Source organism: Salvia splendens, chromosome 8 (assembly GCF_004379255.2).
Source record: "Salvia splendens isolate huo1 chromosome 8, SspV2, whole genome shotgun sequence".
NCBI classification, from domain to species: domain Eukaryota; kingdom Viridiplantae; phylum Streptophyta; class Magnoliopsida; order Lamiales; family Lamiaceae; genus Salvia; species Salvia splendens.
The window spans coordinates 14,610,224-14,619,653 of NC_056039.1; positions in this window are offsets into that span (position 1 = coordinate 14,610,224).

Below are 9,430 nucleotides of genomic sequence, written 5' to 3' on the forward strand. Positions count from 1 at the left end.
CAAAATAAAACCACAATATACTTCATTGCATTAAAGATTATCACCCAAAAGATGTTCCAACTAAGTAGCTACTGGAATCCAAGTCAAAGGCAAGCAAAAACAAGTACTTAAACTAAGAAATCTTAAAAACAAAGCAAGTAAAAGATTGTTTGGCTCATCGGAAACTGAAACTGGAGGAATTTCTGGAACTACAGCGGCTGGAATGAATTAGGCATGATGCTCCTCGCCGGCAGGTGGCCGGAATCTTCAAGTCAGGCTGCTGGATTTAGATGGAACTAAGAGCTAGTGGAGCTATTCTCCTCAAAAGTGATGTAGTAGTGATGATAAGTCCTAAGTGAAGTGGTGTAAAAATTCCCATTTTCTTTATGTTCAGCTCCTATTTATAGGATGGCTTGCCCTAATATCTAGTGCTTTCTCTTCATGTGGAATGACAATTTTACCCTTCTTTAGATAGGTGATTATTCCAAGCAAGTCCTTCCTTCTCGTGTCCAGTTCTGTAGCATCCATCATGACCAGTTTGCGTATTTTCTGCTCATACTAACCAGTTTGCACACTTTTCGCAGCTTTTTCACTCGAATTCCTTCTGAATCTTTCCTCCTGATTTAGTACTTCAATCTGCACACTTTATCAACTATTTTGCAGATATTATCCAATAAAGCACCTTATACTGACCAGTAACTAAGGCCGAGAACGAGACTCATCAAACTGCTCACACTTAACACATACTTGTCTTTAAGTATGAAGAAACAAGCTAAATAAAAATAATGAGTTGAGTTCGCAAGCCTAGTTACCTCCCCTCACCGACCTAAGATTCTAAAACTTAAAAGACTCTTCAACGCATAGATGACTCACAGAAAACAAAAAACAAGAAAATGGACAAAAGAAAAAAAAACTCATAAACACATTACATAGGCTATATTTTCAATCAATCCTCCCCCTTGGGTTGAATTAATCCGGTTGTAAACAACTTCGAAATTCTGCCGCCGCCCTTTTCCTTCCCAGTCAGTATATCTGCTCTTCAAGATCACCCACACTCTCGGCCAAACGCCAGATTCACTGTAGCTCATTCCTCACTAGGGATGTTAGGACTGTTTTCTCTCAAAATGCTGAACCACAGATGCTTCGGACTCAGATCTCACGTGCGGCTCCTGAAGGGTTTTAAGGCTTGTAACGGGGCTATTGGTTTGTTGTGTGTGGGGTAGATGTTCCTAAGGCTCTAAGGTTCAAAAACTACTACTTTATTTCAATGTGGGGGAACTGTGTGCATTTGGGCTCTTGTCTGTTGCTTTTCTTCGGTTGAACGTTTTCTGATATTGGACTCCAACTGGTCAGTAGCATCTTTTTAGCTTCGCCACCCTTATTCCTTCTTCTTTCTTTTTGTGGTCAAGTGTTTTCGACCATTTTCTTCAACATTTTTTTTATGTGGCTTCGCCACCCTTATTCCTTCTTATTTTTTTGGACCTGAGATTTTTCCTGGTCGATTTTCTCCTTTCCTCTCGATTTCTTTCTCCAGTTGGTTTTTCTTGTATGTCCTCCTGGCCAGTCGCCTTCTTGCCTTATGCCTCACACTCACACAGCCCCTGTGGTTATTGTGTTATATCTGGGTATAGATTTGGCTAGAAAAAAAGGTTCTAAGGGATGGTTTTTTTTAGGGGGGTTTCCTACTGCCTTCAGGACTTGCTACAAGCTGTCACTTTACCCTAGGCATCATGTGTCAGCCACTCTTTTCTTTTCTAAATTGGTGGAAAGTGGTTCCACTTAAGTTTATAACTCACCATTTAATAGGGCTTTTGTATCTGGCTCTAATGATGGGTTTTTCTCTCATACTTGCATCATCCATACTGACTAGGAGATACTGATAAGGCTAATTTCATGCATAGGTCTAGGGGATAAATTCGTGAATTTGCTGGGTCTAACACATGTTTTAAGCCAGGTGTATAGAAGAAATTCGCCAGGTCCAGGAAAAGAAGGAGGCAATCACACGCCCGAGGAAACTGGCGAATGAGTGAACATTGTGAAAGAAATTGCAAGACGGAGTAAACCTCAGAACTGAAGGGTAGAATGGAGATTTCTACGAAGGTTCTAGAAGATTATGTCCGTGTCTATAAAAGGAAGGATGCATGCATTCTGGAGGGACCTTCTCGGTGGAGGCCTCACTATCAGTCTGCAACTAGTTCACTTTTCTATACACTTGGTTCTTAGAGGAAATTCAGGGGTTTCGCACTTGGGTTCACCTTAGCTTTCATACATTTGTTGTTGGGTTGTAACACTTTCCTGTTGAGGGCGAAGAAACAAGCTCCACTTTACTGCTTTCGTATTTCGTATTTCACCGAGCTTCGATGTTCGAAGCTCGGCCTTCCGATTTCGCCGAATATTTCTGTGTTTAATGCAAGTTTCATTTTCTATTATGACGTTGGTGTTGATTTCTGATTTGGTTGTCGAGATTTTCTGGAGTTTGCGTTAGTTTGCCTGTGTTGGATGCGTTTCGCAATTGTTTTCTGAACTTATGCAGGTTAATGGTTGAATCTGGGTGATCGGAGTTTGCTGGTGGTTGAATTGGAGATTTAAGTTTGGTGTTGTTGCTAAGTTTTGTGCAATTGCTGGAAATTGGAGTTGATCGGAGTAGATCTGTTAGATCGGAAGTTATGGAGTGGAATCTAGTTGTTGTTGGTTTCGGATTGCTTGGATCCGGAGTGGATTAAGCGTTCGACGTGAGATCTGAGCAGAGTTGGTTTATTTTGATGCCTAGTCTTCGTGTTTTCATTTCGCTTCGTCTAGTATATGTAGATCTGAGTTATTTCCGGCTTGTCGTAAGTTTCCGACAACCAAACTTTTACATTCTGTTCGAATCTGAGTATGTGCTCTGTTTACTTCATCTTCGTGTTTAAATCCGTTGAAGAAAAGCATGCCGTAGTTAGTTATTTTCTCAGTCAGTTATTTACAACTTTTCTGCCGTACTTGCTATTTCTGGGTCATGGTCCCCACTGTTGGTTGATCTTTTTCTAGCTAAATTAGGTAGTCGTTTACACGGTCTAGGAAGTAAGCTTAATATACCGAAGTCTTGATGATGTTTGATCTCAGCATGTTTACAGGTTTCTAGGTCTAGCGTTTACATTTCCTGCCTAGGTCTAGTAGTAGTTATACCTCAACCCTGTTTGCGTGGCAGCAGCCGCTTAGTCAAGAGTCTCTAAATACTTTCTTACGTATCCATCTTCGTGGGATCGACCCCTGCTTCTCTATACTAATTTATAGTATTCGGGTTGAGGGATCTTTGAAGGAGAGTTTGTGTGTGCAACAACAGAGTATTCCTTGTTACATTGAGTTCCTAGACCAAGTGATCTAGTGGATTCATAGGACTTGGTGTCTCGACCTAGCATCGCATTTTCACAATAAACAAAAACACATAACAAACTTCCCGCACTTCAAATGACACCGTTGCCGGGGATGGATGACGTATTTTGTGATTGTTTTTAGAGGGTGGCGTACATAGTTTTGATTTATTTTTCTTTTATTTTCAGTTTATGAGCAGAGGCTCGCGGACTGGATTCTGGAGTAACTCATCTGGGTGGAGGGACGATAGATTTATTTGGCAGATCAAGGACACAACATCCACGGTCACCACCAGATCAGGGTTATCTACGGGAGATCCATTTTCGTTCGGTTCGGAAAGTGAAGAGGATTGGAATTCATCCGGAAGGGAGGATCCCAAGTCACAACTAGAGTCGGAAACAAAGTCAGAAACAGAGGAAGTAGTCATGGCACAAGTAGTAGATCCAGATCCAGAGATCGGTTCGTTAACCACCCATTTAGATGGAGAACCAGCTCAAGCTATAGTGATGAATCCACGCCAGAGGACTATTGAGATCAAGACAAACATACTCGGCATCTTGCCAACGTTCTCTGGGCGTAGAAATGAGTGTCCATACGAGTTCTTAAATGAATTCAATAAGTTGTGTGGTATTCAGAAGAGGCTGAATGATGCAACAGAGGAGGATTATCGCCTACGTGCAATTCCGTTTGCCTTGAAGGGGGAAGCCAACACGTGGTTATTGAGGTTGCCCCCAGATTCTATCCGCACATGGAGGGACTTCAAGTTGGAATTCTTAGATTATTTCTTCCCATCCAACAAGACGAATGCACTGAAAAAATAAATATTAGAGTGTAAGCAGGATTACGACGAATCTCTGAGTCAGTATTGGGCGAGATTCAAGGGGTTGTTGGATGCATGCCCGAATCACCGAATGATAGAGGCAGAGACCTACTCTCTGTTTTACGAAGTGGCGACTCCTGAGTCGAAGGACTTAATGAATTCCTCGAGTGGGGGGAATTTCACAAGAAATAGGAGAAGTGAAGCAAGAGAAATCCTGGGGAAGTTGATCGACGCTAAGAAGGCGTACGATAACCCTAGGAATGCAGTGAGGAGAGGATCGGTGAATGCCATAAGAGAGCAAGAAGATGATAAAGTAGGAGCAAGGATTGACAGGCTCGAGAAGGCTCTTTTGAACGCGATTGAAAAGATAATTCCACTAGCTTCACAAGGGAAGGAGAAATCTCCTGGTCCAGGAGATAATCAAATTCAGCAATATTACGGGACCCAGGAAGGAGATTATCAGGCCCAAGTCAATGCAATGGGAAGTTGGAATCCCGACGGGAGCTGAAATTCAGGGAGACAGAGAGATGCACCCTGGAGGAACCATCCAAATTTCAGATGGACCGACAACGAACAGAACCAGCGAGCACCACAACAGAATTAGCAGTTTGCACCTCAGCCCGAGAGACAAGGTAACTGGTCAGGAAGGAACCAAGAGGGGCAGGACAACTGGATTAATCGGAACCAGGAGACCACTCGAGCTGGGGAAACAGAAATCAGAACAATCAAGGGAACTCTTATGTACCACCGCACCAAAGGAATTTTCAAAACAATTACCAGGGTCTAGGAAATCAGTACAACAACTCTTCAGGAGGTCAAGGAAACGCTCATCAGAATCAAGTGAGTGGACCGACTCTGAGTATAGGGCAAGGGCCCAGCCAGCCACCAAAGCCACCAAAGAGTATCGATGATATGGTGCACGACCTCGTCAGTTCTCAGCAACATATGCAAAACAACCTGCAATCGAACAATGACGTAGTGCACAAGCTTCAAGACGCTCAGCAGGAGCAAAAGGTAGCAATGGATATGCTAGCAAAGCAATTATCCCAGATAGCCACCTCTTTGAGTAATATGAGGGGGAATGAAGGAAAGATTCCCGCCTCAGTAAGGCCACCTGATAGAGCGAATATAAGTCAGATTACCTTGAGATCCGGAAAGGGATATGAGAGTCCAGTGGTAAGAACTAAGGAAGCGACAGATCCAAAGGAAGGCCAGAGGAAGAGGATACAATTCCTAGGCCCAGAAATTTGGAGGGCGATAATTCCTTGATCAAGGATGACCTGAAGGCAGGAGATTTGGAGAGACCCTTGCCTAGGTCAACTGAACCATTCTTCCTAGATCTAGAGCCGGAGTTGGAGAACGAGGCAGTAGGGAAGGAAACTAGAGAATTCTCGGCTGAAAGTTCTACAGGAGCAGGGAAGCGACCGAAACCTTTCCCAAACCGGGGAGAAGCCAAGAAGAAGAAGGAAGAGCCGGTAGACTTCATGGATGTTTTTGGGAAATTGGAGATCAATCTACCATTCATACAGGCTTTGAAATTGCCGGTGTTTAGCAAGTTCATCAAGGAATTTATAGCTGGGAAGGCTAGACCCAGTGGGAAAATTGTGATAGGCGAGAACGTCTCCGCAGTAATTCAAAAGAGGAGGATGCCTTCGAAATGCAATGACCCAGGCATGTTTACTTTACCTATCTCTATTGGTGATGTAAAAATCGAGCATGCTATGTGTGACTTGGGTGCATCCATAAATGTGTTACCACTGTCTATATACAAGAAGTTAGTAGGGGTAGGCATGGTGGGCACGAAAGTTGTGATCCAATTGGCAGACAGATCATGCATTTGTCCTGAAGGAGTGCTTGAAAACGTGATAGTGAAGGTACATGACTTCTTGTACCCAGCTGATTTTCATGTGATTAAAATGAGTGATAGTGAGTCTGCAGATTCTGGCGGAGTACTTTTAGGGAGACCTTTCCTACGTACCGCTAAGACTATCATTGATGTCTTTGATGGCACCATCTGCCTTGATTACAATGGGGAGAAATATACATTCAGCATCGACGAGGCGATGAAGAAACCTCTTGACGTTGAAAATTTGCATGCTATTGATGTTATTAACCCCTTGGTCCAGGAGTATCTTGAGACCGAATTAATGCAGGTACAGATCGAGAATTCTGAGATGAGTCAGGCCATTGATAGAGAAGCAGCCAGTTGGTGTGAAGCCATGAAGACGAGTGAGTTATCAGATGATGAACTAGCTGAAGCGATTCTGGAATTCTGCACGAACCCGGAGCTAGCTAGATCAAGGAGAACACCTTATGTGGCGAGCATGGAAAATTCTACTGAGTCTACGAAGGGAATAACAACTGAGTCGACAGAGAAAAATCCCTTGCCCCAGGAAAAGGATGTCCCCAAGAAAGAGTTGAAAACACTTCCACCTGGGCTCAAGTATGCGTATCTAGAGGAGAATGAAAATTTCCCGGTGATTATTAACAACAGCTTGACCAAGGGACAAGAAGATGAATTGTTGAAGGTAATTCGGAGGAACAAGAAGGCTATTGAGTGGACACTCTCTGACTTGGTGGGAATCAGTCCAGATCTGTGCATGCATCATATTCGGCTAGAAGAAGGAGCAAAAGCCTGTAGGGACCCGCAACGCAAGGTGAATCTGAACATGAGGGAGGAGGTGCTGAAGGAAGTATTGAAGCTGCTTTCCCTAGGAATCATTTATTCCATACCAGACAGTGAATGGGTTAGTCCAGTACATATGGTACCAAAGAAGTCGGGAATACAGGTGGTCAAGAACGATAAAAATGAGTTGGTCCCCACTCGACTTGTTACTGGGTGGAGGATGTGTATTGACTACCGGAAGCTGAACGAGGCTACTAAGAAGGATCACTTCCCGTTACCTTTCATTGACCAGATGTTGGAGAGGTTGGCGGACAAGCAATATTTCTGTTTCCTGGACGGATATAGTGGGTATTTTCAAATCTACGTGGATCCCGAGGACCAGGAGAAGACAACTTTCACGTGTCCCTTTGGAACGTATGCTTACAGAAGAATGCCATTTGGTCTGTGCAATGCGCCAGGCACTTTTCAGCGGTGTATGATGAGTATCTTCTCGGACCTCCTGGAGGATTGCATCGAGATTTTTATGGACGACTTCACTGTGTACGGGAATTCATTTGACTCATGTTTGGCAAGTTTGGATATAGTGCTGAGGAGGTGGCAGGGAAAACATTTGGTTTTGAATTTCGAGAAATGTCACTTTATGGTCCCTGAGGGAATTGTCCTAGGGCATGTGGTATCAGAAAGAGGCATACAAGTAGATCAAGCAAAAATTGATGTTATTTCAAAATTGCCTTACCCGACGAATCAGAAAGAAGTGAGAGGATTCCTAGGACACGCATGATTCTATAGGAGGTTTATAAAGGATTTCGCAAAGATTGCTCAACCACTCACCCACTTGTTGCATAACGATGTGAAGTTTGTTTTCGACGAAGAGTGCAAGAAAGCTTTTCAGGTATTGAAGGATAGACTAGTATCTGCTCCCATCATCAGAGCACCAGATTGGAGTTTGCCGTTTGAAATAATATGCGACGCAAGTGACTACGCAGTGGGAGCAGTGCTAGGTCAAAGAGTGGATGGGAAAAGCTACATGATTTTCTATGCTTTGAAAACGCTCAATCAAGCCCAGAAAAACTACGACACCACTGAAAAGGAGATGCTGGCGGTAGTGTACTCATTTGAGAAGTTTCGCCCGTACTTGCTAGGGTCGAAGGTGATCGTTTTCACAGACCACGCAGCTATTAAGTACCTGCTAGCAAAGAAGGAGTCTAAACCGAGGTTAATCCGTTGGGTGTTACTTTTACAAGAATTTGATTGGGAGGTTAAGGACAAGAAAGGAACTGAGAACAAGGTGGCTGATCACCTGAGTCGCATCTTCCAAGGGGAGACTGAGGAAGCAATATCAGATACATTCCCCGAGGAACATTTGTACTATATGAAAAAATTTCCTAGACCTATCAGTTGGGAAGAAATCATGGCGTTAACAGGTCCAGGAGATTCTGAGAAAGGAAAATGTCGTATAAACAATGAGCCATGGTTCGCAGACCTGACAAATTACTTGGTTACTGGAGAGGTGCCCAATTCACAGGGAATTTCCCGGGCCCAGAGGATGAAGCTCAAAAGCGAAGCCAAGTATTATTTTTGGGACGACCCATATTTGTGGAAAATGAGAGCTGACCAAGTAATCCGGAGGTGTATCCCAGAGTGGGAACAAAGGGATGTACTGAATCATTGCCATGCCCTAGCGTGTGGAGGTCATTTTAGATGTAGGAAAACTGCAAGGAAGGTGTTAGATAGCTGTTTTTACTGGCCTACATTGCACAGGGATGCATTCGAGTTCTGTCAGAATTGTGAAAGGTGTCAACAGACAGGGGGAATCTCCAGAAGAGACGAAATGCCGCAAGTCCCTGTGATCGTTTGTGAAATTTTTGACGTCTGGGGAATGGATTTCATGGGTCCATTTCCATCTTCATATGGGAATACATATATACTTGTGGCGGTGGACTATGTTTCGAAATGGATAGAGGCAAAAGCGATCACCTCTTGCGTAGCTGGTGAGGTAGCCAAATTTCTTAGGTCTAACATTTTCAACAGGTACGGTGTTCCTAGGGCTGTTGTTTCTGATCAAGGAACCCATTTCCGGAACCGTACAATAGAAGCTCTGATGAAGAAGTATGGAGTCCACCACAAGTTGTCTACACCTTATCATCCTCAGTCTAACGGCCAGGCAGAAATATCAAATAGGAAGATCAAGGCGATTCTTGAAAAGACTGTAAACCCGTCGAGGAAGGATTGGAGTAAGAGGCTCGACGATGCATTATGGGCTTACAGGACAGCTTATAAGACACCCATTGGTATGTCACCCTATCGGTTGGTATTCGGAAAAATGTGCCACTTGCCCGTGGAAATAGAACACCGAGCATATTGGGCGGTCAAGGAGATCAACATGCGACCCCAATCCCGCGAAGAAGAAATAAAATTGCAGCTACAAGAGTTGGAAGAATTTAGGCTTGAGTCTTATGAGTCTGCGATGTGGTATAAGGAGAAGACTAAGCTCTGGCATGACAAAAACCTCCGGGTCAAGGAACTGAAAGTAGGGCAGAAGGTCCTCCTGTTTCAATCCAAACTCAAGCTGATGCCTGGAAAGCTAAAATCTAAATGGATCGGACCATACACCATTGTGGGGCTTCGTGCGAATGGAGCAGTTGAAATCCAAG